General features: G+C 34.5%; 1 pseudogene; it reads right to left on the bottom strand.

The window, feature by feature from the left end:
* Positions 1-4,089: 4,089 nt before the first annotated feature.
* On the bottom strand, positions 4,090-5,579 carry LOC123827393 (annotated as a pseudogene).
* Between the last annotated feature and the right edge of the window lie 8,869 nt (positions 5,580-14,448).

The raw sequence follows: 14,448 nt of genomic DNA, 5'->3' as shown, positions 1-14,448 counted from the left end.
TGTGAAAGAGAAAATTAAAAAAATGTAAAATGAATTTTATCACAATTAAAAACTTTCTCTTTTCAGAACATTGTTAATGACATGAAAATGGCATCAACAAACTGAGAATAATACTTTGAAACACATTTTAATAAAAGATCTGTATTCCAAAATATGTACATTATCCTTTTAACTCAATAGAAAATAAACACCCCAATTTAAAATAGGCAAAAAAAAAAGAAAAATGATGCATTAATTGCAAACACACAAAGATAGTTATTACTGAAATTTAAAAAGAATAATGAGATACTGCTGCATACCATCAAGAATGGCTTAGAACTAACAAACAATAATAAGTTTTAGTAAAGATCAGCCTGGACTGAATCTCTCATTCATTGCTGAAAATGCAAAATGACACAACCACACTGGAAGTAGTTTAACGGCTTCTTATAAAGGCATTCTACAAATGCCTCTTTAGAACCAAGAGCAATAAGAACACATTTCAAAATAATACTGACTTACATATTCATAACAGCTTTATTTATAATAATCAAAACCTAGAGAAAAACTCAAAAAAGCATCACTTGGTGAGCAAATAAACAAATTGTCACATACACAATGGTAACTATGCCACAATACAAATATAAAAAAAGCTGCTGTTACCCTCAGCACCATGAATGAATCTCAAAAGCATTAAGCTAAGAAAAAGACACCATACACAAAAGATCACTTTATGCTGTTTGATTCCATTTATATAACTTTCTAGAAAAGGCAAAACTATAGTGATATAAAAGAGAGATCAGTGATTTCCAGGGTCAAGGGTTTGGGGCAGGGGACTTGGTATAAAAACTCAATAATGCCTTCCTCCACAAACAGTCTACATCATAATTCCTCTGTACCTGTAAATGTTACTTAATATGGTAAAAAGAATTTTGCATATGTTAAGAGCCTTGAGAATAGGAAGGAACATTGTGCTGGATTATCCAAGAGGCATTTTGTAATCAGAGTGAGCAGGTGCAGGAGTCAGAAGGAGGGCACAGGAGGGGTGACAGGAAGCAGAGAACCAATGCAACAACAAAAGATTGGGGTGATATGTTCATAAGCCAAGAAATACTGAGAGACTCTAGAGATTGGAGGAGACAACAGGTTACCTTCTGGAGCCTTCAGCATCTCTGACGATACTTCTATTGTATTCCCATAAGACTTACTTTGGAATTCTGATGTTTAAAAGTATAAAAGTATAGCCCCTGGCTGGCATAGCTCAGTGGATTGAGTGCAGGCTGTGAACCAAAGTGTTGCAGATTCGATTCCCAGTCAGGGCACATGCCTGGGTTGCAGGCCATGGCCCCCAGCAACCGCACATTGATGTTTCTCTCTCTCTCTTTTTCTCCCTCCCTTCCCTCTCTAAAATAAATAAATCTTTTTAAAAAGTATAAAAGTATATATCTGTTATTTCTGTGGTAGTTTGTTTCAGGGAGCAATGCAATTCTCATATAGAAAATGAGGGAACTTTTACAAGTGATGGAAATGGCATATTTCATTATTGTTTTTATAGTTATAAGACTATAAGTATATCAAACTCCATTGAACTATAAGCTTATCATAAATTATATTATATGTAAATTATATAAAGCTGATTAAAAAAGAAAGTCATATTTAATGTCCAGTCCATTCCCATTCTTTTACCTAAATTTACCTGCAATACCCTAATTTTCTCAACCATTTTTCCATCTATTGATGTCTTACCATCCTTCCAAATGCAACTGAATTCACAGACTTCCAAGATGGTCCTAGCTGCTTCTGTCCTCCAGTGCTCTCAAAATTTCTCTCACAAATAGCTCTTATCATTGTCTGCCTGTGGTATAAATACTTGTAAGAATTCCCTGATAAATTATAGCTTTCTTGAGACCCAGCACCATGAAGCTTTGTGTCCTGACTGCAATCCTGCACAAATCCTTGCAAATAGTATCTATTTCATAAAAGTGTGATGAAAAAAAAATGTACTCATTCATTCATGCTTTTATTTAATCTGGAGACATTGCCTGAGTCACTACTATGTGTCTGGTTCTATATTAGGTACTAGATAGGTATTGAAATGTCTTTTTTTGGTTATCACAAAGTTCTCTTTCTTTTATTCCCTCTATAGCAGAGATTCAGTACATTTATTGTGCTAAGAGCTCCTGTTTGTCCATAAAAGAGAGCAAGATAAAAACAGTGCAGACATCTCCTAAGGTGATTAAATAGCACTTAAAGAGCCCTGTGTATCTGGGCTCCACTGGCTCTCTCAGGTATAGAGATCCACACAGCCTGGCTGACCTGTGATGTCAGTGTGTTACTGCCTACAGTCCTGATTCCCACTTTGTTAAACAGCATGATGAACCAGCTATTCAATTTCTTCCTCTCAGCTCCAAAAGCACTACTTTGTGCTTCCAATTATGTAATAGATTCTGCCGTAGTGGCGACTGCTGATACATTTTACAGGGCATAGCCAGGCTTTTTATCATGCAATCACATTAAATAACAAGCTACCTATTCTGCAAAAGACAGGCTAATAATCTGGTCCAGATGATAACACATTATACTTTATGTTAAATTCTAAACTGTGGGCTAATGAAGTTTCTGGGAAAAAGAAGATGATCCTGGTACACACTGACTGTACTGCATTTTTATTTTGGCATTTACAATTTTCACCTCACAAAATTCCTATGAACCAGTTTTATTTTTACAGAGCTTTGAACTAAACCATTGTGTTCACAGGCCTCATAAATGTTTGATATCTGATTCATCTACTTATTTTTACAGAAATTGTACTGAAAAATGGAAAGCAGTGTTTCATGTTTTCATTCTATTATAATGAAACTTCCAAAATGGCACCTATATGCAACTGTAAATGGGACTAATTTCTCTCCTCACAGTTCAGGAGGGATATAGCTGCCTTTTTTTTTCTTTTTTCTTTTAACATTTCCTCAATTTTTGGAGGAGTTTAGCTTTATCTCTTTTACAAGGATTGGCTTATGCTTTTAGCTTTCTACCTATGTTTCCAGGGTTTCTTAATTTAGAAAACACCAGTCATTTATACTAGGACACTATTTAAAACATGTTTCAAACCTAATAACTCAAGTTTTTATGATAACATTGTATTATACTATTTTTCAGAAAAATAAGGCAAATTTGACATATTTCATAGTGAATCAGTGTATAAATATTAACTTTCATTAAACTTACTTTTTCACATGACTATCAATTCCTCTATCCATCCATGAACCCATCTTATTTTGAAAATGTTTTGAGTAAATTAATTGTAGACACCAGCAAATTTTCCTTTAGCTACTTTAGAACCATTGCTGGAGATTAATATTTACTTTCACATTTTTCTTTTGATGTAAAATTTACATACTGCAATGAATTGCAGATATGTTAGGTATCCATTCATTGATTTTGACATGGCCTACATCTGTGTAGTCAAAATCTCTGTCAAGATATATAGAAACTTCACCACCAGATATCTCTCTCAATCTTCCCTTCCAGTCACTACACCCTATTCCATCCTCAGGGTCCATTTTAATTCTGATTTTTTTTTCACTTTATATTTTAGTAAATAATTACCTTTATTCTTTTTTTATTTCCAAAACAAGTTTATTAGCATGATTAGAAACATTTTCTTGAATAATGACAGAAAGAATGTCTAAGCATGAAAGAGTATCAGTGGCTAGAGCTGATAACCAGTATTTGCAACTGAATGAATAACTTTATTGCCAGTCTTCACTTGAAAACCATCCATATTTATCATTTCCATTTAAAATTGTGACTGTTGGCTGGATCGGGGAAGAGAGCCCACTGCAATTAAGAAGATAAACAATATCTTCTGTAATTGGAGTGAAACCTGCATTTTTTAACAAGAACTAATAAAAATCCTCAAAGAGTTGTTTTTTAAACATTCCCTTTACACATTACAAAGAAATAACTAGTATTTTGGCTTTTTAAGTTCCTACATGATATTTACAATGATAGTCCCCAGAGGTCCCACCCTTCACATAATGGAGAATGCTGGCCCTCTTGGGGAGGGGGGCACTCTTGGGGTGGATGCTGAAGACTGTGGCCTCCTCAAGTTCACTCTGGTTTGAGCACAAAGACAGCAACATCTAGAATGTAGTAGTCATTATACATGTCCCCTTCACAAAGGTACGGCAGTTTGGTGAAAGCTTTAATAACTAAACCCGCTTTCCTGAAAACTCCAGTCCGACTGTTCACTTATTCTTCCCAGCTCTGTTCCTTGATTTACAAAATTTCTGATGGTTTCTCCCATTTGTCATTTACATTTTCTACATAGGGCTGAAAGGGTAAGATCAGGGCCAGGGTAGCCCTGCCTCCAGTTGGCTCCAAGAGAGTTCTGATATCTTCCAACAAAGTCAGGGGGCTGATCACAGCAACCCAGCAATTCGAGAAGCTGATGACATCATACTAGAACCCTGTATTCTTCCATTCATTTATATTGGACACTCTATTTCTTCTGAAGCTGCCATATCATATTGTAACAGTAGATAAGTGTAACAGTGGGAAATTGTAATCCACCCCACGCTTCTTTTGAGATTGTTTCTGCAAGTGCTGACTCTGACTAATATGTAGCTTACAGATGACCAACATTTTTGTATAAGAATCTTAGGAACTAACTTAAAAAGATAGACCCCAGCCTTCAAGCACCCCAGTTCTGAAAGGTTTGCTGACCTTTATCCAAGGATCCAGGAAGACATGAAGCTGGCATGATGTGAAGCTAGGATGACTAAACCAGGATGATGTACACCAGATCATCACTGGCCTTATCAGAATGGGCTGTGCTCATTTGCACGTAGAGAACTTTTCAACCTCCTTCCTTGATCTCTTTGTTCTACTCCCCTCTCCCTCCATATAAAAATTTTGCCTCCAATGAGAGATGGAGGTGGGTTTGGTGACCTGAGACCCCATATTCCAGGAGCTGGGCTTTGAGATGTGAGTCCCCCATCTTCCAGATGGTGGGCATCTGCAAATAAACCACTTTTCCTTTACATCAGCACCTGCCTATGGAGTATCAGCTTTCACACCAACTTGTTACAATAGTTTCAGACATCTCAGTGGTATAATTTTCTTCAAAATGAGGGCTCGTGATTTTTGTAACTTCTCCGTCTCCAGCACTCAAATTAAGAAATCTATGAGTTTTCCAGTCTGGATTAATTTTAAGCGGTCTCTGAAATTGATCTGGTGAAAATACAAACATTGAGCCTCTTCCTAGTGACCCATTGATTGATGTTCTCCACATAAACAGACTAAAAACAGATGACACAAATAAGTGATATAATGATGCCATTATTTAAGAAGATCTGCATTCCTTGATCCAGGTAATGCTGTACAAGCACAACCTGGAGCGATTCACATAATTTTTCTCTGTTGCACACATACCACTGGTGGTTCTCCTTCCTGCTGCCTGTGGTCACCTCTGCCCAGCTGGCACAGCTTGTCATGTTCACATACAGGGAGCAGGTAAGAGGGCACCACAGCATCCACATCGTCCGCACCAGCCACATGGATGCCAGGTTCAGGCATAGCTAGCTTGCCAGCAGTCTCATCGGGGACAGCAGCTGTTGGGTGCCAACCACCACCAGTGCCTGGGATAGAAGCAGGATGAGTCTGAGCCTCGCCCAGCTCTAATCTTTGTGCCCAACTTGCCCATCCAGCTCCTGCAGGGACAAAGCTGAAACTATACTCATGAGCTAAGAGATTTAGTGACCTTTGAAATAAAAGTACAAAAACAAAAATACTGGTCCATAATGGCAGAGTAAAGACTTCTGAAAATCTGCTTCTCCAAAAAATCAAAATAATACTAATAAAAATTGTCAAAACTAAATTTTTCAGAACCCCCAAATTACTAAAGCCTTATAAGTATGTGAAAAACAGTTATTAAGCTGAATCTCAGTTTAAAAAAAAGTGAGCTCAATTTATTTTAATTTGTCCTAATCCCACCCACTTCTTTCTCTTCAGCTCTTCAGGAACTTGGAAAACCAATAACCTTGCAATTACGATTAAGTTATAAAAACCAGCCTTCTAGGAGCTATGGAATGGATTTTGAGCCTCACAAAACCTTATCCACAAGAATGTCACTATTGGACTCGTTTATCAGCTTGATGAAAGCTCCTTTATCAGGTGTTTGTCTTCATTTGAGCTGACTTCAGGAGCTCACTCTGTGGGAACACGCCATCTCCTAAACACTGTGGCAAGTGATCACAGCTAATTGTTTAGTATCAAAACTGCCTAAGTGTGACTAACAAGAGGCTGACCAAAATCTTAAAAGCAAAACACTGAGATATAAAACGTCATATTTCTCTGGCGTATTCCTGGGAACCTAAAAGGTCATATAAATAAGAAGGTCTGTGTGCATGCCCAGAAAACACATGAGAAATTCTGAACCTCTCACTTCTGACTGTTAGGCTCAGCTCAAGCAAATAAAAGCTAAGGCAGAATTTTAAACTACCTGTCAGACATTGAAAACATACCCCAGCACATATATGCATCCCCTCAGCAAAGGCTGGAAGAATTATGGGCTAATAGCATTTAAGGAAATCTTTAATTATTAACTGACAACTGAACTAATCAGAGACTTCAGTGGCTTTGCATGACAGAAATAGTCCTTTAAAGTCACTAAACAAACAGAAGCAACAACAGTTAAAGCAGCATATCCTGAAAAGAGGTGGAATTTGATTTCCAAATTTGCCACATTATTTAAAAATTTTAAAAAATAAGATGCCAAATGTAATCCACAAGGCATGCATTAAAAATAACTAACTTGTATAGTTAAAGAAACAACAAAGAATTTAAAATGGCATACTAGAAAATATCTATGGAACACAAAAAAGGGTGGAAATAAAAAACTAAAAGAACAAAAAATAAGTAAGACAAGTCCTGGACTGGACCAGATGGCTTCACAGGTGAATTTTTACCCAATATTCAGAGAGAACAAAAATTTCTCAAATTTTTCCCAAAATTTCAAGAGAAGAGAAGACACCTAAGCTCATTTTATGAGGTCAGCATTATCTTAATTCCAGTATAACATAAAGACACTACAAAGAAAGAAAACTGTAGGCCAATATCCATGATGAACATAGTTGCTAAAGTCCTCAAAAAATATTAGCAAACTGATTCCAACAATATATTAAAAAGGTCATACACCATGATCAAGTGGGATTCATTAGGGGATATAAGGTTGGTATAATAACTACAAATCAGTAGATGTGATATACCTTATAAACAAAATGAAGGATAAAAAACCACATGATTATGTCAACAGATGCAGTAAGAGCATATAAAATCCAACACATATTTATGATAAAAACTCTCAGTAAAATGGGAATAGAGGGAACATGGCTCCATATAACAAAGGCCATATGTGATAAACTCATAACCAACTCATACTCAATGGGCAAAACTACAAGTTTTTCCCTTAAGATCAGAACCAAGACAGGGATGTCTACTTTTCACCAATCTTATTCAACATAGCACTGGAAATCCTAGGTATAGCAATCAGACAAGAAGAAAAAATAAAAAGTAACTAAATTGGAAAGAAAAAGTAAAACGGTCATTGTTTCCAGATGATATAATAATGTATACAGAGAACCCTAAAGATTCCACCAAAAAATTACTAAAACTAATAAATGAAGTCAATAAAGTAGCAGGATACAAAATAAATGTCCAGAAGTCCACTGGACTTTTATAAACCAATAATGAACTATCAGAAATGGAAGCTAAGAAAAAAATCCCATTAAAAATTGCTTCAAAAAGAATAAAATAAAATACCTAGGAATAAATTTAACCAAGAATGAAAAAGACCCATAAACTGTAAGACACAGAGGAAAAAATTTTGAAAAAGATACGAATAAGTGGAACCATATACCATGTTCATGGATTGGAAGAATTAACACCAGTAAATTTCCATGCTATCCAAAGCAATTAATACATTCAATGCAATTCCTATCTATATACCAATGGCATATTTCACAGAACTAGAACAAATATTCCAACAATTTATATGTAACCACAAAAGACCCAGAGTAGCAACAGCAATGTTGAGAAAGAACAAAGTTGAAGGAATCACACTACCTACTATCAAACTATACTACAAGGCCATAGTAATCATATAGCATGGTACTGGCATAAAAACAGACATATAGATCAATGGAACAGAATAAAAAGCCCATAAATAAACCCACACCTGTCTATTAATATTTGACAAGGAAGGCAAAAATATACAATGAGGTAAAAATAGTCTATTCAACAAATGATGTTTGGAAAATTGGACAGATGTGTGCAAAGTAACTAGACCACCTTCTTACACCATAAACAGTAATAAAATAAACTAAAGACTTAAATGTTAAACTTGAAATCATAAACATGTTAGGAGGAAACATAGGCAGTAAATCATGGACATTTCTCATAGGTGAAGGAAATAAGCAGGAAAAAAAAATCATAGTCATAGACACAGACAACAGCATGGTGATTGCCTGAGGGGCATGGGAGCAGGTAGATGAAGCTATAGGGGGAATAAATAATTAACGGTGGTAGAAGGACATTTGACTTGGGGTGGTAAATACATAAAACAATACAAAGATGATGTATTACAGAATTGTACACCTAAAACCTATATAATTTTATTAACTAATATCACACCCAATAAAATGAACTAACAAGCAAAATAAGAGACAGACTCATAGATGGAGAACAGGATGACAGCTATTGTTAGGGGGTTAGGGGGGTAGAGGGAACAAGCTAAAAGGAAAAAGGTATCATGGACATGGACAACAGTGTGTTGATTACGGGGGGAGCAGGATTTAAGGGACTTAAATGGTAATGGAAAAAGTGCAACAAAAATTTTAAAACTAAACAAATAACTCATAAACCAAAAATTATCAAAATGGCTAACATAAGTTTAACATTTAGTAATTATATTAAATATAAATAAACTAAACACCAATTCAAAAGCAGAAATGAATAAATTTTAAAAATTATCCAATGGTATATGATCAAATAACAGACATGCTTGAAGTCAAAGACACAAATAGATTGAAAGTACAAAGATGTAAAAATTTAAGCAACACAAGCAATACTCACAAAATAGACATTAAAATGAAAATTCTACTTGAAGAATATTTTTAAGTAAAAATGTGTCAGTCCATCAGGAAGACATGAAAATTATAACCATGCAGTATATTTACATAATAATGGAGCACCAAAATACATAAAGCAAAAAGTGACAAAATTGAAGGTAGAAGTTGACAACTCAATCATAATAGTTATAAAATTTAAGACCCAATTTTCAGTAATGCATGAGCAGCAAAGATTAAGAAGGGCATGGAAGACCTGAATTATACTATAAACCAACTAGACCTAACAGGTAAATATAAAATATTCTAGAAGCAACAGCAGAATACACATTTTCTCAAGTGCACATGGAACATTTTCCAGTGTAAGCCATTTGTTGTGCCATAAAAGAAGTTTATTTTCTTTATTGTTCTTCAAGTAGAGTTATCTTCATTTTTCCCCCACAATTCTCCCCCACCCACCAACCACCACCTTCTATCCTCAATTCTTCCCCTTTTTGGCTTTGTCCATGGGTCTTTTATACATGCTCCGTGACAACCCTTTCCCTTCTTTCCCCTATTATCCTCCTCCCCCTCCTCTGTGGTTATGGTCAGTTTGTTCTTTATTTCCATGCCTCTGATTATATTTTGCTTGCTTGTTTGTTTTGTTATATTCCACTTACAGATGAGATTATATGGTATTTATTTTTCACCACCTGCCCTATTTCACTTAACATAATGCTCTCCAGTTCCATCCATGCTGTGGTGAAGGGTAGGAGCTCCTTCTGTCCTTCTGCTGCATAGTATTTCATTGTGTAAATGTACCATAGTTTCTTGATCCATTCATTTACTGATGGACCTTTAGTCTGTTTCTTGCACTTGGCTATTGTAAATTGTGCTGCTATGAACATTGGGGTGCATAGGTTCTTTTGGATTGGTGTTTCAGGATTCTTAGGATATAATCCCAGCAGTGGAATTGCTGGGTTAAAGACAGCTCCATTTTTAGTTTTCTGAGGAAATTCCGTACTATTTTTTATAGTGGCTGCACCAGTCTGCATTCCCACCAACAGTGCACGAGGGTTTCCTTTCCTCCAAAATCTCACCAGCACTTGTTGTTTATTGATTTGTTTATGATGACCATTCTTATCTATTATTTGTTTGGCTAAAAAAGTTCATTGAGTTCCTGCAGTGTGCTGGCTCTGATAGCTCTTAGTTGTCTTTAACTTCATTAGAAACAAGTGTGTTAGGTTGTATTGTGGCGGCTGTCATATCAGCATGCATTTAAAAATTCTTATCTAAATTGGTACAGTTTTATGTAGCCATTTTAATATTGAAGATGGAAGAAAGTAAGCAACATTTTTGGCATATTATGCTTTATTATTTCAAGAAAAGTAAAAATGCATCAGAAATGCAAACAAAATTGTGCAGTGTATGGAGAAGGTGCTGTGACTGATCAAATGTGTCAAAAGTGGTTTGCAAAGTTTTGTGCTAGAGATTTCTTGCTGGATGATGCTCCAGAGGTCAGGTAGACCAGTTGAAGTTCATAGCAATCAAATTGAGACATTAATTCAGAACAATCAATATTCTACTGCATGGGAGATAGCTGACATACTCAAAATATCCAAATGAATACGTATTGGTGAAAAGGAAAATTGTTTCTTTTATTTTATGGGGAAAAAATACAGTATACCTGCACAAAGATGTTTAAATTAGGTTCACTCATAATTGTCAAAACATGGAAGCAAATAAGATATCCTTTATATAAAAATAACTATGGTAAATCTAGATAAAAATATTATTTAGAGTTAACTATGTTTTTCTAAAAAAAGTTTTTATTTATTTATTTTTAGAGAGAAGGGAAGAGAAGAAGAAAGAGAGAGAAAGAAACATCAATGTGTGGTTGCCTCTCCAACATTCCCCACTGGGGACCTGGCTTACATCTCAGGCATGTGCCCTGACTGGGAATTGAACCAGTGACCCTTTGGTTCATGGCCCACACTCAATTCATTGAACTACACCAGCTGGGGCAAGTTAACTACCTTTTGACCCAGCAATTCCACTGCTAGGGTTGTACCCTAAGAATACTGAATCACCAATTCAAAAGAACTTATGCACCCCTATGTTCATAGTAGCATTATTTACAATAGCCAAGTACAGCCTAAGTACCCATCAATAAAGGAGTAGATCAAAAAACTGTGGTATATTTACATGATGGAATACTACACAGCAATAAGAAAAAAGGAGCTCCTACTTTTTGCAATAGCTTGGATGGAAATGGAGAGCATTATGCTAAGTGAAATAAGCTATGTGGTGAAAGACAAATACTCTATGATCTCACCTATAACAGGAACATAATAAACAAAACAAACAAATGAGAAAAATAGAACCAGAGGCACTGAAATAAAGAACAAGCTCACAATGGCCAGATGGGAGGCACGGACAAGGAAGGGAAGGGAGGAAATAAGAGAAGGGCCTAGTTTAAGAACAAGTATAAATTGACCCATAGATGTGGACAGGAGGGTAGGGATTGACTCTGGCTGGGGCCCAGGGCAGTGGAGAACAACAGGGGAAAATAGGGAAAAGTGTAATAGAAAAATAAAAATAATAATAAATGAGTCTTTAAAAAGGAAAGAAGCTCTCAAACCATAAAAAGACATGAAGGAAACTATAATACATGCCACTAAGTGAAAAAAAAAAGTGAATCTGAAAAATAATGTATGATTCCAACTATTTGACACTCTGGAAAAGACAAAACTAGAGAAACAATAAAAAAATCAGTGCTTGTCAGAGGTGTGTTAAGGGAGTGATGAATAGTCAGAGTGCAGAGAATTTGAAGGGCAGTGAAATACTTTGTATAATATTATAATTATGGATACACTAATAGTGAATCCTGAACTATGGACTTTGGGTAATTTTGATATATCAATGTAGGCTCATCCCTGGTAAAAAACAATGCACCATTTTGGTAAAAGATATAGTTTATTGGGGAGGTTATGCATGTAAGGACAAGCCATATATGGGAAATCTCTGTATCTTCTTTTCAAATGTTTTATAAAGCAAAAACTGCTATTGAAAATAATTCTAATGAATAAAAATATAAGTAAAAATAATCTAGAAAGGAAAATCAAACCCAAATTTTAATGACTAGAGAAAAACTGAAATAAAGAAGAGTAAAACAATAGTAAAAATCAATTAAATCAAGAGTTGGTTCTTTGAAAAGAGCAACAAAATAGGAAGGCCTTTAGTTTTACTGACTATTGAAAAAAAGATCATTAATATAAAAATAAATAAAGGGATGTCATTACTATTCTTGCAGAAATTAAAGGATAAAATGGGTAAATACTGTGAACAATATATTAGATAACTGAATGACATGAACAAATTTCTAAAAACAAATTATTTATACTGACTCAAGAAGATTTTTAAAAAACCTAAGTGGACTTATAAAAACTAAGTGGACTTATTATTTCAATAACTAAAGGATTCACTATTAGTGTATCCATAATTATAATATTATACAAAGTATTTCACTGCCCTTCAATAACTAAAGTTGTTGAAATAATAATAAACTTCCTACAAAGAGTCCAATCCATAGGAATTCACTGATGAATTCTTCCAAATTGTATAGAACTGTTAAAGACCATTCTTCACAAACCATGAAAAAAGAAGTGGTAGCACTTCTTAATTCTATGAGGCCAGTAGTACTTTGATTCAAAACCCAGAAAGACATCCCAAGTAGTTAACATTGCTGGTCAATATCTCCTATCGATATAGATTTAAACAAATCTCAAAATAATACTTCCAGACCTAATCCACTTTAAAAGGACAGCACAACCAAATTTAATTTATTGTAAGTATTCACATTTGTTTTTAATATATGGAAATTAATCATTATAATTATATTAAGATAATAAATAACAAACTCACATGATCATTTCAACAGATACAGAGAAAGCATTTGACAAAATCCAACACCTTTCTACAATAAAAATAGTCAACAAACTAGAAGAAAACTTTTTCACAGTGATAAAGAGCATCATTGAAAATTTGTAATTCTTATCATATTTAATAATGGAAGACTAAATGCATCCCCCCTAAGGTAAGGAACAACAAAGATACTCAACACTTGTACACAACATTATGCTAGAGATTTTTGACAGAGCAATTCAGCAAGATAATTGTAAAGAGGCATTTAAGAGCGGAAGGAAGAAGCAAAACCACCTCTATTCACAGATTTAGAAAATGCCAAAGATTCAAAAAAATATCATTAGAACTAAAGAAGTTCAAAAAGGTCATTTAAATAGAGATGTCATTTGTATTTTTATATACTGACAAGAAAGAATTCAAAATAAAATAAAGAAAATAATTCATTTTACCATATAATCACCAAAAATATTGAAATATTTTGGAATAAATTAACAAAAGCAGCTCAAGATTTATAAATTGAAAAATCACAAACCATCACAAAAATCTTAAAGAAGGCTTAAATACCCTGGCTGGCATAGCTCAGTGGATTGAGCGCGGACTGGGAACCAAAGTGTCCCAGGTTTGATTCCCAGCCAGGGTACATGCCTGGGTTGCAGGCCATAACCCCCAGCAACCGCACATTGATGTTTCTCTCTCTCTCTGTCTATCTCCCTCCCTTCCCCTCTAAAAATAAACAAATAAAATCTTTAAAAAAAAAAGAAGGCTTAAATAAATGGCAAGATAGCCTTTGTACATGTATTAAAAGACTAAATATTATAAGATAGCAATCCTCCCCAAATTGATCTACAAACAATCTATTCCCTTTCAAAATCCTAGCTACCACAGTTTGCATGAATTTACAAGTTCATCTAAATATTATATACAAAAGAAAGAAAATCTAAGTAATTGAAACAATCTTTAAAAAGAAGAATAACATTGGAGGACTCGCACTTTTCTTTTTTTGGATCAATGTCACTGTAATTTTGGAATCAAGCAAAAACAACAAAACTTCATTTTTGGAACTTTAAATTTGTTGTGCTTTTCCATCACACTTACCTAATCCATCACACTTCCTATAATGCAAATGTAGATTCATGTTTATCAGGCATATATTAATATGTATTTTTAGAATTATATATACATTTTAAGAAATATTTAGTTTATATTAAAATTTGGGAATAGAAAATGCCCTGACTACTTATCTCTAACTCTTTTTTCCACAATAGCTGATTCCATTACTAAATATTCTTACCCAAATTTACATATAAATGTAATTTAATGCTATACATCTCCAAAATACTCCTCTGATTTTTTAAAGATAATAACGTCACATAATCAGATAGATTTAACATTTGAAAATAATATTGTTAGTTAATATAAAAATGAGTTTATAAATAAAATG

The sequence above is a fragment of the Phyllostomus hastatus genome, unplaced genomic scaffold, assembly GCF_019186645.2.
Source record: "Phyllostomus hastatus isolate PE091 unplaced genomic scaffold, TTU_PhHast_1.1 phas_contig_86, whole genome shotgun sequence".
In the NCBI taxonomy this organism is placed as follows: Eukaryota; Metazoa; Chordata; class Mammalia; order Chiroptera; family Phyllostomidae; genus Phyllostomus; species Phyllostomus hastatus.
The sequence above is the reverse complement of the archived record's forward strand: the minus strand, read 5'-3'. Positions and strand labels throughout refer to the sequence as shown.